Below are 21,040 nucleotides of genomic sequence, written 5' to 3'. Positions count from 1 at the left end.
AGGGCCTTATAGGCCGCTTGCTTGAGTCGGAGAACATGTAATTTGTCATCCGTCACCCCACATTCTAGATCACCCTCCAACTCGGTTATCTCAGTTTCAATACGGGTCACCTCCTCCCGCTCGCGCCTCCGGGAATGGCAAATAAGGGACAGGGCCTCCCCCCGGAGTACCGTCTTGAACGCCTCCCACAGAGAGACCGCCGATGACACAGACCCCACATTATCGTCAAAGTATCGCTTAAGGGATTTAACCAACTCTGCGCGAATGGTGGGGTCACGCAGGTACCAAGGATTAATCGGGACCACCCTACCCTCTCCCCTCGGGAGAATATCAAAGTGCAACAAGAGCGGGGAGTGGTCTGAAATACCCCGCGCCAAATGGCGCACCTCCCCTATCCTCCCCGCATGCGCCGCCGGCACCAGGACATAATCTAGCCTTGAGAGACTACCATGGGCCCCAGAATGAAAGGTGTACTGTAGCTGTGTGGGATGTTTCAAACGCCAACAATCCACCAGCCCCAAGGTATCCAAGAGGCCAGACAACCACGCTTGGGCACGGGGGAGATCCCTAGGGGGGTGACGATCCTCCGTTCCGGAAACCACAGCGTTAAAATCCCCCCCAACCACTAGAATCCCCTCCGGAAGGCCAAGGAGGAGGCGTCCCAGATCCGCAAAGGTGGTCGTCTGCAACCCTGGCGGGACATAGACAGACACAAAAACGACCACTCTGCCCTCCATTCTACCCACCAGAACCGTGTAACGTCCCCTGTCATCATGGAGCACCTCATCAATTTCCAACGGGAGCGAGTTCTTGGCCATGATGCCCACACCCCTTGAACCAGACGTGAAGCCCGAATGGGCCACAAGGCGGTAGCCCCGTCGATTCATAGCACAAAAGGAGTTGCCAATGAGGTGTGTCTCCTGCAGAAAAACTATATCGGGTGAAATTTGTTTCAGGAACTGCAGGACCACACCTCGTTTTATCCTGTCCCCCAGTCCATTAACATTCCAGGACAAAAGACTCAGTCCCCTACCCCCCATCATAAACGAAAGCAATCACTCGTCCCCCAGAGAGCACTGTAGAAATAGCACACCGATACTTTTGCCTTGTGGTGTAAACGAACAACACCCCACCCCAACCCAACCGCCCCAACAAAACTCCCCCCTCCCTGCACCCCTGCATGAGCCCAGACAGCCCCCCCAACTTGCAGTGTGCCTGTCGCCCCTATATAATGAAACTAGCTAGACCCCCTAGAGGAGAAAAGAGTACCCCTTCTAGACCCCGCACCACCTCCAAAGGAGGGAAAAACGAATACAGAAGAACTAAAAACCCTAAGCTTGGCCGAAAGTGGCATCATATCCGTCCAGAGTGAGGCCCAGTATCAACACCTCAGTCCCGGTCCAGTGGGCCGTCTCCTCCCGCCGCCCCCCCCCGCCATCCCGATCACGACCCCCAGACAGAGTGTCCAGCCAGTCCCCGGCCACTTCAGGACGCTCAAAAAAGTGCGTGCGACCATCCACCTCTATCCGCAGCCTGGCCGGGAAGAGCATGGCGTATTTTAAGTTCATGTCCCGAAGCCGCCGCTTGACGCCCAGGAAACTCAGTCTCTGCTTCTGGACCGCTTGGGTGAAGTCAGGATAAAAGTTCACCTCCATGTTCTCCAGCTTAATCGGCCCTTGCAGTCTGGAGGCTTGCAGAATCGCGTCTCTGTCCCGAAAGTTAAAAATACGGGCAATGAGAGGCCGCGGAGGGGCTCCGACCTTCGGCTTTCCCCCGGGAACTCTATGAGCCCTCTCCACGGCAAAGAATTTACTCAGTCCCCGAGGCTGGAGATGGGTAGTGATCAGGTCCTCCACAAAGAGATCCGCCTCCTCCCGTCCCTCGGGTACTCCGATGATGCGGATGTTATTCCTCCGGGCCCGACTCTCGGAGTCCTCCAGGCGCCGATCCATGAGCGCACTCGCCTGACGAAATTGGTGCACCTCCGTTTGGAGGGCCGCCACCTCAGTCGTGAGGCCCGACGCGGTGTGGGCCAAAGAATCGACCCGGTCGTTGGTCTTGGAGAGATCAGCCCTCACCAGGTTGACATCAACTAGGACCGCGTCGATTTTATGGGCTAAGGTGTCAAACCGCTGGCCCACCGAGGCCTTCATCTCAGCAATGGCGCCCATGACGTCTTGCAGAGTCAGCTCTGTGGGCAAATCCGGGGCATCCGGGGGGCACTCAGAGGACTTGTGCGGTCCACCGGGAGATCCCTTCGGGAGGGTGTAGCGGTCCATGATGTTGGCCTGATGTGCGGTGCCACGCCGGGTCGACTTGGCCTTCAACCGATCGCCATCCTGTTTCGTGGCCATCGTCGCGGGTCTCACACCCTCACCAACCACGCAGTAAAAGGCAAGCAATCAAGGCCACGGGCTCCGGGGGGTCAACCCAGGACGGCGGAGCGGGCCACAGCAGGCAGGCAGGCTGGGTCACCCAGCGAGGCCACCCCAACACAAAGAGCGCCGCGATCCCACTTGCAGAGACGGCAAGGTGCGCGAAAGTGAAAGTGAAAGTGCGGGGTACGCGACTCGCCAGGCCCAGCCCGCCGTTGTTGTTCACTTTGCCACCGGGTCGCCCCCAAACGCGAGTCCGGGGTCAGGAGCCAAGCAGGCCGCAAACTTCAATCGGTGCTCACTCCGGCACCCGAGGTCCGATTCGAAAACGGGAAACGGGTACTACCTCGGCTCAGGCTCACCGACACAGTCCCCTCAACCGATGCAGGATGAAGACAGGATAAACGTAGGAGGTCGCGGAGGTCCTCGGGAGCCTCGCACCTACGTGGCCATCTTGGTTGCGCGCTAGGCTCCTCCTCGAACAGATCCATTTCATTTGTTCCTGTTTTCCACATTCAGTGGCCCTACTTCCTATGGGGCAGGCACTCTTAGTGTGACTACCCAATTGCTCTATAATCTATCTTGTAGAATAAAAAAGGCTGTGTAGTGAGGCATGAGCGGCGAATTCTCCCGCTCATGTACCGCACTTTAGGAGACATCACAGGCTGAGATTATTCTGAAGGCTGAGACATTGAGGACGCTTAGTATGGACGCACGATGTTTATTTAATGGATTCGTTGAGCCATTATTTGGAGACTCACACATGATGTAACCTACATTCCCTACTAAGGTGGTGTGGTAGTCGAATGACTATGTCCTGTGAAGACCCTTCCAATAATTACGGGTTGAAACAGACAAACCCTCCTATTTGGTTGTGTTGGAAAAAGAGGCAGCATCTGTGAGGCCTGCACAAATAACATGACTACATTTGTCCTTCACTGGGAACCAAACACCCAATTGTAGCGCCTGACTCTCAGAGGGTAGCGTTGCAGAGCAGTCTGAGGCTTACTCAAGGGAGGTGGTGTGGGCTAGTAATCGCCATTTGCAGGTGCACAAAAATAACAATCAATAATTGATTGTCCAGTCTGTACTTTGCTTTATAAAAGTAAGAGTACATTTATTAAACACACACACTACTGAATACTATGTACCAATTTACAAATATGCATAAGCTGTTGGAATTACTTTGTGACATTGCATAACATCTCCACCCCTCCTGCAAAAGGGGGGGGGGGTGGGGTCTAGTACCACCACTCCCATGTATGCACATCAACTTGCCCCCAATGCAGATAGTTGAACATAACCTGGAGCGAGGGCCCTGCGCACTGGCACCATCCCAGTGGAGACCCACCCCATTACCTCAACAAGCATTAAAAAGGGGTAAACCTGCCTTGATGACACATGACCCTGACTGAGCATCTCCTAAAGACCATAAAGTCTGCACCTCTATATCTTAAGGGCTAGCAGTCTGGGGTCTTCACCTTAGCGCCGCAGCAAGAATCCATGTTTACTTACACTTTAGAATGACAGTACTCATCACCTTGGTTGATCATTTGAAGGCATTGCAATCACAGCCCCTAAAGGCTTCACATATGACATCACAGGATTACGCATATACAGCCAGACACCCTAGCAGGACGGTCTGGCAACATAACCCCACTTGGCTTATGACATCACTTTACACCAGCACATCACATTAAAAAAATGAATTTCAGTCCATCTGAAAGAAATAACCATTAGTAAATGCATTTCGGTGCAGTTACACCACTTCACCTCCAGGGAATGCCCTTCTCCAGACATCCCCAACTCAGCCCTTCACTCCATGATGCACTTCGTAATACACTCTCAGCTGTAGAACATAAGTTCCAGCCCAGAAGGTGATAAATGCTGGCTGAACCCTTGAGGGGTTATTCTTTCAGATGCCCCATGAAACTTATGGGGGGACTGTTCTCCTTTATGCTGGGGGAGGCTGCAGTGCTCCTGCAGCCCCCATGCACTTCCTTTCACACATGAGGGTGACCCCCTCCTCTGGGGGCCACCAGGCGCCAAAAACGATGTTCTCCCCATGCCTTGCAAGGCATTATGGGGCGCTTCGAGCTCCTTTCTATGCATAATAGATGAGCGGCTCTCCCGCTGTTCCGGGGAGAGCCGCGCTGGTGGTGCCGGCGGCTTCGCCGCATCTTCCTCCCTCGGTGGGGGGCCCAGTCCCACCCGGACCCCCAGGTGCTGCTAGCGACTTGGGGAGCCCACCCCCGGCCGCTCCTTCTGGTTTCTGGGGCCCGGTCCCACCCGGGCCCCTCGCGCCTTCTCTCTTCGTGTTCGGGGTCCCGGTCCCACCCGGGAACCCGCATGCTTCTGTGATGGAGGGCAACCTGGGGAGCCCACCCCCGGCTGCCCCCGCTGGCTCCCCGCCCGGCCAGCACCCTCGCGTGCTGCCGCGGGAGCCAGCACGACTCAGCATCCTCCCGGGAGCGGTTCTTCGGGGGGAGTGCGACGGCACTTTCCCCCACCTTCTCCACACTCGGGGCCTGGGGATGGGTCCCGGGCCCCTGAACATCTTCGGGGGGACGCGACGGCGCTGCCCCTCGCTCCGCATCGGTGGGGGCCAGGGTGGGCTCCTGGCCCCCTGCCTAGGGGTACCTTCACGGGGTGCGTGACGGCGCACCCCGACTTTCGTTCCTTGGGGGGCAGCCCCCGGGACCTGACCCGGGGGCAGTTTCAAGACCGGCGGCGGAGCCCCACGTGCTTAGTCGTCGGTCCCAGCAAAGGTCAAAGGTCGTGTATCTTCTTGGGGGAATATCTCAGCCCCCAGGGGTCCGATCTCCTCCATTTTCGCGTCTTCTCGCTCCTGGTGGCGCCCCCCACCCACTGGGAGCACTCTCCTTCACCCTTCAGGTCTTCAAGAGGCTGCCTTCTGCAGGGAACGGTCTTCACTGGCTCCATGCGCCAGCCTTTCGCCTGGCTCTTGTTCTGGGCCTCTCTTCTCCCTGCGCAGAGGCCACTGCTCCTGCGCACCGGTCCTGGGCTCTTCTTCTGGTGCTGTTAGGGTCCTGGAGGCAGTCAGGAGGTCTCTCCTTCCAACTGCCCATTGCGCCAGGCTCCAGCACCTTCAGCCTCAGCCGACCACACCCCAGAGAGAGCTTCTCTTCCTGTGCAAGCACTTTTTAAAAGTTGAGTAGGGGGCTGGCAGGAAGTCCCTGTTGGTCCTATCAAACAGCGACACATCACTTTCCTGCCCCTGCTCCCTCCTTGTCCAGCCTCTGGGTTTGTTCAAAATGGTGTTGTCCAGTGTCTCTGGCCACATGGCCTCTGAAACCCAACTCCTTCCCTCCTTGGTGCAGCCTGGTGCCTGGCACCCAGCGACAGCAGTTGATGGATTGGCCTGCAGCCCCACCCATTTTCTCTTCGTGAAGAGTAGGCCCTAGCTTGTGGAAGAAAGGTTATCAATCCCTCCAGCTGAGGTCAGCCCTCAGCCTGGGTCTGGTCATGGCTGGCTCAGAGAAATATGACAGTTCTGGATGACCCAAAAGCAGTACAAATATGACTTTGGACTCTGCAGAATACTTCTTTTCACATTTGCTACATTGGACTTAAGTGCGCGTCTGGAATCTGTAGGCCTAATTGAAGTTAATCTAGCCCCTGGCTCCACATTCCCATAGGGGAATAAGGAAGTGAAAACACAATAAAACACACTGACTTTCCCTGGCATGTCTCTTCCATCCTCAGTTCACTGTGGGTGAGTCCCAACTTATGAGGCTCCCCCACAGTAAAAGCTCAACAATTAGGTGCTCAAAAAGCGAAAAATCCGGGCGGCCCATAGTGTCAGAACCACCTTCTAACAGTTCGGCACTGGCAATAACCAGGAAAGGACTGTGAATTCGCTTGAACTTCCCTTACTTCATCCGCTTTGATTAATTGATACAACCATTGGAAATTGTACAGTGTCTTCTGTATTATATGTTCTAAATACACGATTTGAGCTGTGCGTCGTCTGGACTATGCTCACTTATATCACATTGTAATGCATATGCATTGACTTAATACATTCTTGACTGAAACTAAGTTTGCCCTGGGCTGTTCTTAAAAAAAAAAAAAAAAAAATCTGAAAAGTTACATTGAAATTAAATCATGTTATTAAGCAAGTTGTGGGTTCCTTTAAACACACAAACGAGGTCCCCCTGTCTGAATGACTCCCACGGGACTTTATGTTAGGATAATACGTGGAATCTTTTCACAGCACGATTCCGTACAAAAACACGATTTCCAATGTGATGGAAAATAAATGTGATCCCCTTCAATTAGTCAATCAAAAAAATCAAATGTGATCGATAGAAATAGCCATTGCTAATCCTACCTGACATTGTTGTTAAAAATTAATATCTCAAACAACTAAACAGACTTACACGAAACCAAAAAAAAACACATTTTCTGAGTCAAGTTCTACTTCCAAAAAATCCAATGGTTGCTTACCTGTTTCTGAACTCTTCTGCGTAGATGGCTTTCAGTTCGCCTTTTTTGCTCAATTTGCCTCTCCAGTCGTAATTAGCTCTTTAAAGGTCACAGAAAGCATGACTCCTCTTTTGCGCGGTTCCCTTCTCTCTGTATTTCCTGCACGTCTCGCCCTCAGTCTGCTTTACCAGTTTTGATCGACGCGCTTACCGCGCTATATATCCCCAGAGCTTGACACACACAGCCTACGGAAGGGAGCCGGTGGCATTTAACTTACTCGCAGCCTCATTGAAACTCGGAGGAGGCGGAACGGCGTTGTACACGCGCGGGCCCCACCCCTAAGCAAGAAAGGAGATTTTCGGCACCGGAAGACACATTTTCGCATTAGGATTGTAAGAAATATTACACATACGCTTAAAAGAAAATGCACAGGCGCACGACTTAATGGGAAAATGAATCATAATTGATGTTTTAAAAGTGGATGTTGATTTAGACGGTATTTTATAATTGAATTAAACTATATATTTGAATTGCAGAAAAATAAATGTAAACGGCTTTGGAATGGGGAAAAGCTCAGATGGGAAATAATTTGTTCTTAGTTGGCTACTTATTCTAGTTCTTTATTCGCTTTACAACTATATTCACATGAAACTTTTTCTTGAACTAAAATTCATGGTTTTATATATTCAGCTGAGATGACGCTTATTAAGTCAGCTGGGATCAAATGTATCACTTCAAGTCACACATGGAGGTCATTCAGGGGTCGCAAGTGATACCCTGACTCTTGGGCAGTGCGACTTGTGCGGCGGCAGTGGACCCTGACCTGCGGGGGGTGGGGGCGCTGTGTTTAGCAATATCTTATGATAAGAGAGATGAGGGGCACTTTTGCCCGGTGGTAGTGAGAGAATCTGAGGAGAAGGTCATGGGGGCGGGGGGGCCAAAAATGATTGTCCCACCGGGCGCCACCAGCGCTAAAGCAGGCCCAGCCCTGTCTTGCCCTTTGCAGCCACTGCCTTTGCAACCTCTGACCTTAGAGCTGGAAAAATCAGTGCCTGGGACAACTCGTCATTATGTACATTGATTGAAGGCTGGCGAAATTTGAAAATAGAGAGCTGAAAGAACACACATAGAATTTACTGAAATGCAATGAGTACATGAAGCATACCCCAACTCTAAAAAGAAAGACTCAGGACTACTTTTCTTGTGTTTGCCCACCTTGGTATGTAAATGTAATGGAAAACCACTTTACCTCGCTTCATAATTTGGTGAAGCGCTGATGTCAAACATGCATTAGTTTCATTAAATTCTAATACAATAAACATCATATACAACAGACCAGAAGGTGGCGTTGTTTGATTACACTACTTCAGAACAGTTTTGCAATGTCTCACATAAAAGGCAAGAAATTTAGGAATTTAAAATATAGTAATAACAAGCATTGGCATAGCCAATAGGCCTCGCTTTTGGGACCTTATAAGTATATTTACTTTTGGTATAATCACGGCACGGAAAGCGCGGGTGCCGCGATTATAGCAAAAGTAAAGAAATAGAAAAAAACATCTATTCCTTTACTTTTGCCATAATCGCGGCACCCGCGCTTTACGTGCCGCGATTATGGCAAAAGTAAACATACTTATAAGGTCCCAAAAGCGAGACCTAATGGCTATGCCAATGCTTGTTTACTTTTGAAATCGCGCAGTGGAGGGGGCCTGCGAGATTCCCTTGCGGGAGCCTGCCACCATATGGCGCCACGCGCTCCCGCAAGGAAATCGCCAGACGTGCAAGCGTTGCCATTGCAAGCAATGCAACGCGTGCACGTTTTTGCCCCCAAAGCTGTGCCGATGGCATTAGGTCTCTCTCCTATGCAGCGCATGCGCGCTTCGTAGGCGAGACCTAAAGAATAAGCCTTTTTACAGCTTTCACTCAGTAAAATCTAGATCACTCAAAGCGCCACTGACATCAATTACTGTGAAATAGGAACAATGGCATATTTTCATAAGATGCATGAAGTACCATTACAGATCTTTGTAAATACCTACATAAAGTGTCTGGTCCTGCAGCATTTAGTGGAGGTTTCTGATTGCCCTGTTTAATCAGCTTTGCAACAACACAGTCAAAATATGCAGTCTGTCATCCATTAAACATTGCAGATGGACTGCTACAAAATGGATGTCTCAGACTGTACGAGCAACGTAGCTGATGACTACATTATGCTGGGCTTGAGCGTGCACAGCCTGCGAGAAATGATTTCTCGACGTGATGTCGTCACCCCTGCAGAGCCTTTCCAACGATAATCAAGGGCTATAAAACGATAATCCCTAAGGGAAGGATTCCCAACCACAAGCTTGGCTGTACTTTCCGATGATGCTCGGAACGGTTGAAAGATGAGACAGCCAGCTCTTTGTAGGTAAGAGTAAGGGAAACATTTTATGGGGCACAACATTGGAGGGACGTAGGCCGAAAGCCCTAATGCAGTAACCGCCCCAGGGCTCCACTTTCCTTGGTTTCTGTCAATTTTTTTATTACACTAATAGCAATAGTAATAATATAGTATTATTGACTATTAGCGTAATAAGATTAGCTGCAATATGACACTCCCTGGCAGCTGAGGTAAGTAAAAAAGGCTTCTAAATGTATGTTGTGTGCATGCTTGTGGGTGAGAGTGTGTTTATGTGGGAGACTTTGTGTATGTGTAAGTGAAAGTAAAAGTCAAAAGATGTATGATGTTGCTTCTGAGATCCCCCCAGACAGATTTGTGTATTGCTGCATTCCTGTAAGGTGGGTGGGACATACACTGGAGAGGGGGCGAGGTTTCCCCCGTACACTTCAAAAGGTGCACTTTGATTCAGTGACAGGTCACAAGGAAGGGGCCTGGGCACATCTCAAGAAGGAGATGGGGATAATAAGAGAATCATGACAAGCATTTGCAATGCAATAGGTCTCGCATTTACGCAAGTTTGAGCTATTGGCATTGTAAATGACAATGCCTTTTATTTATGTTTTGGTTTTTAAAACATAAATAAAACACATTGTCATTTACAATGCCAATGGCTTCAACTTGCGTAAATGAGAGACCTATTGCATTGCAAAGGCTTGTTTCATTCCAGCTACTTGCGTTGCCCTACATGGGAATTCCTACCTGGAGAATGACAATGCTGTTCAGAACTGCCGATTCCTTCCTGACTTCAGTCACCTTGCATGGCCTCCACTTTTACCCTTACTTTATCAGTACCACAGAATCAGTACTTCGAGGTTATTATTTGCCCAAATATTCTTCTGGTTCTCTGGCTCTACAGCAGCTCTGCTGGCCTGGTTCTCTGGCTCTAGAGCGGTTCTGCTGACCTGATTCTCTGGCTCTAAAGCAGCTCTGCTGACCTGGTTCTATGGCTCTAGAGCACCTCTGCTGACCTGGCTCTCTGGCTCTACAGCACCTATCCTGACATGTTTCTTTGGCTCTACAGCAGCTCTGCTGACCTGGTTCTCTGGCTCTACAGCAGCTCTGCTGACCCGGTTCCCTGGCTCTACAGCACCTCTCCTGACCTGGTTATCTGGCTCTACAGCACCTCTCCTGACCCGGTTCTTTGGCTCTACAGCAGCTCTGCTGACCCGGTTCTCTGGCTCTACAGCACCTCTCCTGACCCGGTTCTCTGGCTCTACAGCAGCTCTGCTGACTTGGTTTTCTCACTTTGAAGTCAGAGAAGCAAAAATAAACACCATGCTCCCTGGAGGACAGCGCCTGACATTTGACCTCAGTCTTTGAATGCACAGCAGATGTGACAAGATAAGAACAAAATGTAAAGGCCTGTTTACAGAAAGCTAACACTCGTGGGAGAATACAAGAACCATGGGAGGAACAAAGACATGCTGGACACTCTATAATTTTTTTTTAAAAGCCAGCAAATAGATAGCAAGCAAATGTGTTCCAAACCACAAAGCCAATGCTAAACAACTATAATATCCCCAAGATATCTTTGCAAACCAGGCTGCTGTGCTGTCTGTGGGCTTCGAACAAAAAACACAAAACATAAGTCGGGGCGAGCTGGTACCATTTGTGAAGCTCACTCGACTGATTCCACAGGAATAGTGCTCCCCGCACCTACATTGGAGACACCTCCCTAGGAAACTCGATTCAGAAGCCAACAGTATCGCTTAGGTTAAAACGTGAAAAAAAGAAAGCTGCAGTGAGAAAGAATCGAGAAATCACCTTTTACTTCCGGGGCCGGGTTTTGTTAAGGCATTGACAGAAGGCATGAACGCGTGAAGCTGACGGCCTGAACAAAAACAGTATTCAATGGACCATCTTGGATTAGCCATGTTTGGTGATCTTACACCAGCTGCAGAATAAAGGAAATCTCCTAGTACTGCTTTTTGTGTAGGTTATATACTTCCTTTTATTTCTGAATGAAAAAGACAATTTTGTTTCCCCCCAGGGAGGCAATCTTACACAACATGTAATTCTGTTTTTAAGATGGCTGCGGCAATAGCATTGCGGCATCCTCTCGATTGCTAGTTCGCAGGGAAACGTCCTTCCTTTGTGTTCACTATTTCGACGAATTCTTCCAACTATGATCCGCAACAATCATTGCCGAGAAAATTGAACGGAGACACGAGTGGGCCCGTGGTCTCCAAGGCAACTGCAGCGAGAGCGGCCCTAACAGCCCGACCTCTTGTATAGGTATATATTTTTTTCTCATCGGGGATGCCTCCCTGCAACACCTGCGGGGGTGGGGCACCAAGGGCTTCGGGGGAGGGAGAGAAAACACAAACGCGGTGAGTCTGTTTAAAATGGCTGGGCGACGACCTTGTCGGTCGAGGTGTGGGGATCAGTGTTGCTCCAATTTCATATTTATTGTACCCGACCCATATAGTTTCCGTGTTTACTGTACGCCCCGTTAAGAGATGCGTGCGACCCACTCGCCCTAAATTTGAGCAAGGCAGCGATGCTGCCCTTCGCCAGCGGGACGTGCAGGCTGGCGGAGTCTATAACAAGCCCTACGCGTGCACATCCTGATGGAGACAGGGAGGGAGCGAGCAAGAGGGTAACGCTGCAAGCCATACGCGTGCACATCTGCTGTCCACGCGTACACATCCTGATGGAGACAGGGAGGGAGCGAGCCAAGAGGGTAACGCTGCAAGCCGTACGCGTGCACATCTGCTGTCCATGCGTGCACATCTCCTGTCCCCCTTCGGCCGAAAAACCGATGACAATAGACCTCGCCAAGGCGAGCAGCGCACGCGCTAAATCACTAGGTGAGACCTAAAAAGTAGGGCTAGGACCCTGGGCTAACCTTTTTATGCACATATCACTGTAGCTGATTTCCAGGTGTGAACTCTATTAATTTCCCTTGGCCTGTGTTGTTGGACTATCAGCTTTGGAGTCGCTCCTGCTGTGATAGACGGCTTTCAGGAGGAAGATAGGGCAATGTAGTGGGAACTTCAAAAGAAACCTGAAATACTTCAACTCTGAATCACATTTTAGAAATGGACTATATAAAGTTGAGTTTAAGACCCCAAAGAGTGCCATCTGCCAAGCAGCCAGGCGGGCTGTGTGAGGAGGAGAAGATCTGCAAGACTTCTGACTGTGACCAGAAGTGGGCGAAGACCAAGGCATGCTAGTCTGCCTGCTTGGTGAGGCGACATCACCCTGGGAATCAAAGACTACCTGCCCTGGAGCCTGGAGCAACATTGCCTGCCTGCTTGCCAAGACCGTTGTGCCCTGTGAGGAAGAGGAGAGCGTTGGCAGGCGCAAGGCGCAGGGTTAATCCTGTAGAGTGGAATTTGCTGAAAGCTTTTCAGATTGGGCCAGAGCAAGTGTGCAGCTAGGAATCGGCAACCCCATATGCCAAGAGGAGCTGCTGCACATGAACTTTGTTGAACGCTGTGCCAATCGCGTTGGAGACTGTGTGCAGCTGAGGCTCAGCAACCCTGTTTGCCAGAAGGGGCAGCCGTGCCGATCAAGTCGACGCTCATGTAGAGCAGGGGCCCTGTATTCAGTGAACTCACCTAGTCTAGCCACCGCTGTTCTGATGACCGCAGAAGGGGTACACTCAGGAACTCGGACACTCCGAGCCTGCAGGTGCTTGTAATGCTGAATTCGGGCCAGTTGGCCCTGGGGGAATTTACTTGCTAGAGAGCGTGTCAGAACTGGAACACTTTTAACTTTAGAACATAGTCAAAGTAGACTCTTGCGACTCGGACTACAAGTGGGGCATACCCTGGATATTGCCAATAGTGAATGGGGAATAAACACTATCGCTAGAGCAAGGAGGAAGTGGGATAGGGAACTCCCAATGAAACACTGGAGACTTCAAGGGGATTGTGAGGTAGTTTGTGAATGTTGCTTAGTTCCTTTGTGTTGAAAGCGGAAGAAATAATATACTGCTCTATCTTCATAAAAGTCAGTATTTGGCTGAACAATAATTTATTGTTGCTTCAGCTCCCATATTGAGCTGTGATCCCCTGTTTACTCCCCTGCATCCACCTGCCCCTGAGAGAGTCTTGTACTGCTCGTATCGCGCTATTCCTGAGACTTTAGTGCTGTAGGGGAACTTAACCCAGTTGATCAGGATCATAATAGGTTGGGCCCCGGGACATCAGGAGTAAAAGGCCTCAAACTCCACGGTTGGGCCTACTAACCCCTGCGTGCACTGTGGCCCTCTGAAAAGAGCTCTGACACCGCTCATTTAGTAACAGAAACCTTTGGTGCTCGTTGAGATTGGTGGAATTGCATCATGTGTCTAAGAGAGCAGTGGGCAATTGAAAGGCTAGGATTTTACTGAAGAGTAGTGGCATAAAGGGTGTGGTGTGTGGAGGGCCGGTAGAGAGATGCAGGTTAGATAGTGGGGGAGTTTACTAGTTAGAGGGGGTGGATGATTTTCAAGTGAGGTGTGGGTTGAGTTCCACCATTAGTCCTTTATTATAGTGTGTGGAGGGAATGAGAGAGGGAATATGTGAGTGACATAGTCCTTGGTGACATGGAAATAGTCAGTTGTTGATAGATCCCCATGATATAGCGACAGAATGTTGGCCTTCTAAAGGGTGTCTGGGTGGCAGGATTTTTGAAGTGCTGATGGAATAAAAGGGATGCACAGTGAGGCATGCAGGATTCTGGAATCAGAGGAGGTTTGGATGGGAGAAGGGGTGGCATGGATTTGACAAGTTTGATGGTAACTGAAGGTGACACTATTTGTGATATGTACCATTGGCTGAGATGACTGCATTCACCCTTAACAAGAGAGTAAACCAAATAGTTATCTACATCAAAGATGTGTGGGTAATTATCTAGCATCTTGTAGTATCCTGGTCTGGTATGGTTTAAGATGTGCCAGTGGAATGCTGACAGTATGATGCTAGATGGAATGTTGGGAGTAGGAATGGACAGTTGGAGAAGGGCTGAGCACCTGGAAGGTTGCTCCTGGTGGGGCTAAATACTGGCTTATTTACATCTAACCTACATCTTGTAACCAACCTCAATAAATCTACTTGCAACTACTACCTGGATTTGGGCCTGATTACTACAATTTATTGGCGACGAGTTGAACTAAAGAACCTACGTCTGCTACCTCTGATACCTTCAACTTCAAGTCTGGAGTACCTACTCTCAAGCTAAAGCAACTCATGTAACTACAGCTGCGATTATTCAACCAACTGGCACACCATAGCCCCACCAGTGACCTCTACAACGGTCGCCCTCTACGTTACGGTGCCAGTTCCTGTCTTAACTACAGCTCAAGTCTCTGTTTGCTGTCAAGAGAGGGTAAGCCTCTGCTGTGCGCTGTGCCCTCAAGAGAGGGTAAGCCCAACGCCTTTGTCAAGTGCTGTGCCCTCTGCTGTGCCCTCAAGAGAGGGTAAGCCCAACGCCTTTGTCAAGTGCTGTGCCCTCTGCTGTGCCCTCAAGAGAGGGTAAGCCTCTACTGTGCGCTGTGCCTACAAGGGAGGGTAAGCCTCTGCTGTGCCCTCAAGAGAGGGTAAGCCTCTACTGTGCGCTGTGCCCTCAAGGGAGGGTAAGCCTCTGCTGTGCCCTCAAGAGAGGGTGAGCCTATTTTTGCTGTGCTGAAGACTGTCAACTTGGAGTTCATTTGTTTTTGAATGCGTGACATTTTGTTGGCAAGAATCTGTGAATGGCTTTATGTGAAAACCGGCACCTTTGTGAGCATTGGAGTCTCTGTAAGCTTGGAAGTGTCCTAAAATTTACATATCCTGAGTTGTTCAAGTGTTCAACAATTTTCAACTGAATCGGCATTATGTGGAAATCGGCATCCCTCGTGAACACTGGGGTTTCTGTAAGCCTGGAGTTATTCCAAAAGTTACATGTGCTGTGTTATTTTGTTCTGTATTGGATGTGCGACGTTCTCTAACTGGTTACGGCTGGTTTCCAGTGGCCATTTAAAGTCTCCTGCCTGCTGCTGAAGAAAGGCATGACATCTTTGACTTGGTAAAGTATTATTTTCTTTGAAAGGCATGTTTGTTTTTCAATGCCCGTAAAACATGGCAGTTGCGCACTATTTTAAATTTAAATTTGTGCTCGCGCACCTTACCTGATCCATGGTGTCGCGCTCTTCAGCTCACGAGCCTCTTGTGACGTCCTTCGAGGTTCCCATCGGCGTTTGGAGGTACTGGCGTGCCGTGAACCATCCTGCACGACGTAAGATAGCGTGGGGCCATCTTGAAATCATCTGCCTGTTTTGCTCTTTCATGGAGTGTTTTTTTTGCCAGCCACGATTTCAGTGTGTTCTGCCAACCACATTTGAAATAAAGTTTATCCAATGTTTCTCTGTCAGCGGAGCCGTCGTGGGAGCAAGAATTACGCTCTCTCTATAACTGTTGCCTGCTCGTGGATTTTCCTGAACATTGAGCCTTATCCGGTGACTGTGTATTTGTTTTGCAACTTGCTGGTATTTCTTTCTTTATTGGGAAATTCATATATGTGACAAGGTCAACGGAGCACAAATGTTGTTTCAATTACAACAGTGACTTGTTATTATTGGTCGTGGCATGCTTTTCTAGAGGGGAGTGTAAGGGTGTTAAAAATTGGAAATTTGTTTTTGTTCACATTCACTGTTCTATGCCATCTAGTGACGTTTTTTATTTTTCGAGTTTGAAGCTCCATGGTAAATATTTCACCATTCAATGTGTATTTAATCACAATAGTCAAAATGTATTTCTGTCATAGTGGTTCCTTTTGTTTATGGATCACACTTTTTAACCCTATATCTTGTTATGCACAATGTTTCCTGACCTCTCCGTGAGGTGTGTTTGACTTCATTTTTCTTAGGGTGTCGTGTTTTTATTTTGGGTTACAGTGTGGGGTACCCAACGTTAATACGTATGTATGAGGTGCTTGTTTTCACTGTTTACTTACCTCATTAAATGTTCTTTGTTTGTTTTCACCAGTATTATAGTGTACTGTGTCTCATGTACACATGGTTATGTGTGGACTACTGTCCCACTCGCACATGCTAATCTAAGGACCTCTCCGCGAGGTGTGTTAGGGTTATGTCCCTAGTTCATGTGCATATTAGTTGACCTCTAGTAGAGGTGTGTAGCGCGGACGTGTGTCCCGTGTTTTCTATGCACAATCTGTTGACCTCTCCGGAGGTGTGTTGTGGGGCTTTTCCCCGTTATCCGGTGCATATCAATTGTTGTCTCCAGTCGAGGTGCGTCCGTAGGTGGACATCACATTATTTGTCAGTTGCCTCCACGGCAGTGCACGCTTTACCTTTCTTAGTTGTTTAACCCCTTCGCTGCTGCGGACATTCTGCTGCAGCGCTGGGGGGGGGCAGGGGGGCAGCGCGGCGGGCCTGTGCTCATGACGGAGCCGCTCCGTCATGAGGCACAGTTGAGCTGTGCTCATGATGGAATGGTTCCGTCATGACTCCGCCCATTTGCGTTGTCCCCTCGCACAGGCGGGGAAACAGCGCCACGCAGGCGGAGCGGCCGCCAACAGGATTGTCATGACGGAACCGTTCCGTCATGAGCACACGCCAACCGTGGCTCATGACGGAACGGTTCCGTCATGAGCAGGGAAGGGGTTAAGGTTGGACATGTTTTTTTTTTCAAAAGTGCACATATTTATACCTCCACTCGAGGTTGCCCATGCTTTAGCAAATGTCTTTACCCTAAGTGGGTGTGCGGTTTAAGTCGCCATAGTGCATGGGTTATGTTACTCTGGGCGTTTGAATTGTCTTAGTTTTGTTTTGCATGCTGTAGCCCAGTTGTATTGTATATTTGTAATCTCTTTTTCTTGCTGTCGATGGGGAAGTGTGAGTACTTGGATTCCTCTTCTTCTCTGTCGTCTTGTTTTCTCCTGTTGTGAGCTGCCTTTTTGTATTTCTACCTGGCCAGTGGGTTTGCAGAGGACAGCCATTAATGGATTTTTTCTTCTTCTATTTCTTTCTATCTTTGGAAGGGAAGATGGGTTTGGTGTATGATATTCTCTCTCATCTCCTTTCATTATGTTTTACCGCACTCTCCTTGGTGTTTTTGTTAGGTTTCTATCCTTGGAAGGAAAGATGGGGTTGGTTTTCGTTATTCTCTCTCATCTCCTTTCGTTATGTTTTCCCTCTACTCTTTTATGTGTTTTCCGGTTTTCTCCTTCCTGTAGCCTGTGTCTCGCTTCTGTTCCTTTTCTCTCCTGTCATTCTAGATTTTGGCGTTTCTTTTTGTTTTTGTTGGAACAAAGGAGGATATGTAGTATCCTGGTCTGGGATGGTTTAAGATGTGCCAGTGGAATGCTGACAGTATGATGCTAGATGGAATGTTGGGAGTAGGAATGGACAGTTGGAGAAGGGCTGAGCACCTGGAAGGTTGCTCCTGGTGGGGCTAAATACTGGCTTATTTACATCTAACCTACATCTTGTAACCAACCTCAATAAATCTACTTGAAACTACTACCTGGATGTGGGCCTGATTACTACACATCTCAACCTAGTTTTGGCTCCTGTAAAAACAGGATAATGTGTATTGATATCATCAACTATGAGGTACACCCATGAGGCCGTTGTCAACGGCCTGAAGTAGAAAGAAGGAAACTGAAATTCAGGGTTAAAGTTCAGTTGCGTCTTGGACTGTAATATCTCTGGAACAGTAAGGGCTAAGATGGTTTATTTGGTTCTGAAATTTGGGTAAACAGCCTTTAAGAACAAGATTCTACCATAAGACCTTGGTCAAAAAGGGGAGCAAATATATGCCAATTTGGCTATGAAAGGGCTATGCATCCAGAAAGTCATAAAATGCTGTTGGCAGGTCGGGGTGATGACGGGTCACTGCGCTCAATGTATCCAGCAATGTCTACTGCAGGCCATCTTGCAACACAGAAATCTTCAGCTTGGATCTGACTAGCTGGGTTACAGACCATCATGGCTCTTGGGTGGGTTATACTGTCAAAAGAACCTCCACTGATGTTGGATATGAGAGTCAAGGCTAATATAGTTAATTTTTTAGGGCAATTATATAGCAAAATATCAGCTAGTGTGAGGTATGGCTCGATGGGGGAAAGTACTGATCCATTTATGCTTTCCTTGGGTATATGACATGGCTGGATTTTGGCACCCCTTTTAATTACTTTATATACTAATGTATTGGAACAACATCTTGTCAATTTAAACAGGGATGCGCCACATTGAGGAACTCGTTCTGTTCCCATTTTACATTACACGGCCGCCGCTTTCCTTATTGCCAGAACAAAATTTGGGTTGCAGATGCAGCTTGATAATTTTGTCGGCTTTATGAATGGATTGGAACTAACTGTAAACCATTCCAAAACTCACATCATGATCTATGGGCCTAGAATAAATGAGAACAAGTCCTTTTTTTGTTACCGGAACTACAATTGCACCAATCCTGACGTTTCCATACCTCGGAGTGCTCTCTGGCGAAAATGGTACATGGAACCCATTGGGTGCTGCTACATCATCTACATTTGGTTGGACTGTAGAAGCATTTTTCAAGTTCATAACAAACCTTGGCTCCAAACCTCTTAGGGAGCTTATGGCAGTATATAGAGCCAAATGTGCAGCAACAGCAACTTATGAAAGGGTTCTCTCGCCATAAAAGAGTTGAAAATGGGTGCTTGAAAAGACTGTTGGTGGCTCCTCAGAGTACTGCTACCCACATTAGTCATGCTGAACTGGGCCTTGATTATGTTGATAAGCAATCCTATTAGAATCTTACCGCTCCTTTTGTTGCTGTCTATGTGGACCAAGCCAGTGACTGATTTTAGTCACAAAGTGATTAGGGATCGTATAAATCTGGATAAAGTCAACAAACCACCCCCCCACCCCCCCCGGCTAATTTACATACAGAACATAAGGAATCCCTGCATTTTATGCTAGTCCGGAGGCTCTTTCACCGACCTTTAAACAGATTCTAAAGTATCTCTTCTGGATCTGGCATAGAAATAAGAGACTGTACAGAGAATATTAAAAGTACACTTTTCCAGCACAGCTTTTTAAACTCCGGGCCTGGTATGGAGTTATACTTTACCTGGGTAAATAACATGTTTCAGCGGGGTTTGCTGACTACGCTAAGTCTAGCACCTTAAACTTTATGGTTGCCTTTCCAGAATAAGTTAGGTATGCAGCAGGCCTAGATGTGTGCACCTGTGACGGCTTCTCTGCACAATCTACTTTGCACCTTATGCTATTTTTTTTACATTTTATTTAGGTATTAGGAAATGTATATTATTGCCGTTTTTAAAGGGATCTGATCTAAGAAAATGCAAGCTATGTTTTATTTACAATTACTGCCCTCCTGAGTGTATGTCTGACAATAGTTAGTTTTATTCAGTGTGTAATTAAATATAGAAAATATGGGGACTTATTTAGAAGGAAATGTCAGAGCGCGGAGCTGCTAGAAATTTGGCAGTTCCGCATTCCGACATTTCCAAAACGCAGGGATGCGCCATATCAACAAGAATACTGCACAACCCTGTATTTTCCCTAGCGCTGGCGCTAAATTAAGCTGCCTAGCACCAACGCAGGCACCCTTGCACCATAGTGCAAGGGTGCCTGCATTGCAGGGAATGATTGTTTATGTGCAGGAAGGTATCCCTTTCTGCACATGAACAATCAATAATGGCAATTTGTTACTTCTATATGTGCTGTAGAACACATAGAAGTAGCAAATCATCATTATTTAATGATTGTTTATGTGCTGGAATGGGCACGTTCCTGCACATAAACAATCATTAATGGTGTTTTGCTCTTTCTGTGGGCTGCAGACTGCAGCATACATAGAAAAATAAAAAATGAGGAGAAATAAAAGTATTTCTCCATTCTAACGTCTGCTATTGCATGGCGTTAGTTTTTGTTGCTGCCTGAGATTTACAGATCCTTGTAAATCTGGGGCAGCGTCAAAAAGCACTGGGTGCCGGGGTGAAATGCCCACAGCACAGTGGCGTAGCTAGGGTGGGGCGGTGGGGGCGGTCCACCCCAGGTGGCACTATTTTGGGGGAGGACAAAAGCATTCAATGGCCCCTCGCGGCGGGATGCCTGGCTTTCACCTTGTGGATGCCCTGCTGGGTTATCTCACAGGGGAATACCAGGACGGGTTCCCTAAGCAAGCGCTTAGAGACCGGTTGGTGATTTGCGCTATATAAATATCTGCACATTTACATTTACATTTACATTTACATTCAGAAAAGGCTCTGCTTCCTTTCGTGGACGGGCAGAGAAGGAATAGGACTCGGGCAATGTCCTCTTCTTTTTTGTGCTGGCAGCTGCCCCCCCCCCCCCCTCTCTTCCTATTATTCCCTCTCTTTCTGTCTTGCTCCTCACTTACTGAAAACCGTGACTTGAAGAAAGGTTTACAACCTCTCTTTCCTTCTTTCATTTAGTTGCTTCCCTGTGAAATGGATCCAAAAAAGAAAAACACTCTTGCGGGAAATGCCCTTTTTCTGAAATTTTTCTATTCCAAAGAGCAGCGGGATGGAGAGAAATAGAAGGTTTTAAATATGAAAAATAAATACATAACTAAATAAAGCAAGACAGAGTGGTTGCAAAGTGGCCAGATTGGTTTTATTTACATCCAAATACATCAGCATCACTTTACAGAGTTTGCCAGTGAAGCGCTGCGTTTGTTTTCTCGTCTTTCTTTGAACAGCATTTTTGTTCCCAGGTGGGAAAGTGTACCATTCCTGGAGGTACTGCAATACCTGGATGATGGGTGGATTGGAAAACAAAATGTGTACCATGGCTCTGTGTTTATGGATGTGGTCT

At 48.3% G+C, this 21,040-nt stretch overlaps 1 protein-coding gene across 1 annotated transcript in view; it reads right to left on the bottom strand.

Moving 5' to 3' along the window:
• The window catches only part of LOC146869330 (RNA helicase MOV-10-like), a 614,726-nt gene extending 607,744 nt beyond the window's left edge, over positions 1–6,982 (bottom strand). The window contains exon 1 of the mRNA XM_085650280.1: positions 6,846–6,982. The gene's annotated coding sequence lies outside the window, so the exon portion shown is untranslated. The remainder of the gene's footprint in view (positions 1–6,845) is intronic.
• Between the last annotated feature and the right edge of the window lie 14,058 nt (positions 6,983–21,040).

The sequence above is a fragment of the Triturus cristatus genome, chromosome 1_1 (assembly GCF_964204655.1).
Source record: "Triturus cristatus chromosome 1_1, aTriCri1.1, whole genome shotgun sequence".
Lineage (NCBI taxonomy): Eukaryota > Metazoa > Chordata > Amphibia > Caudata > Salamandridae > Triturus > Triturus cristatus.
The sequence above is the reverse complement of the archived record's forward strand: the minus strand, read 5'-3'. Positions and strand labels throughout refer to the sequence as shown.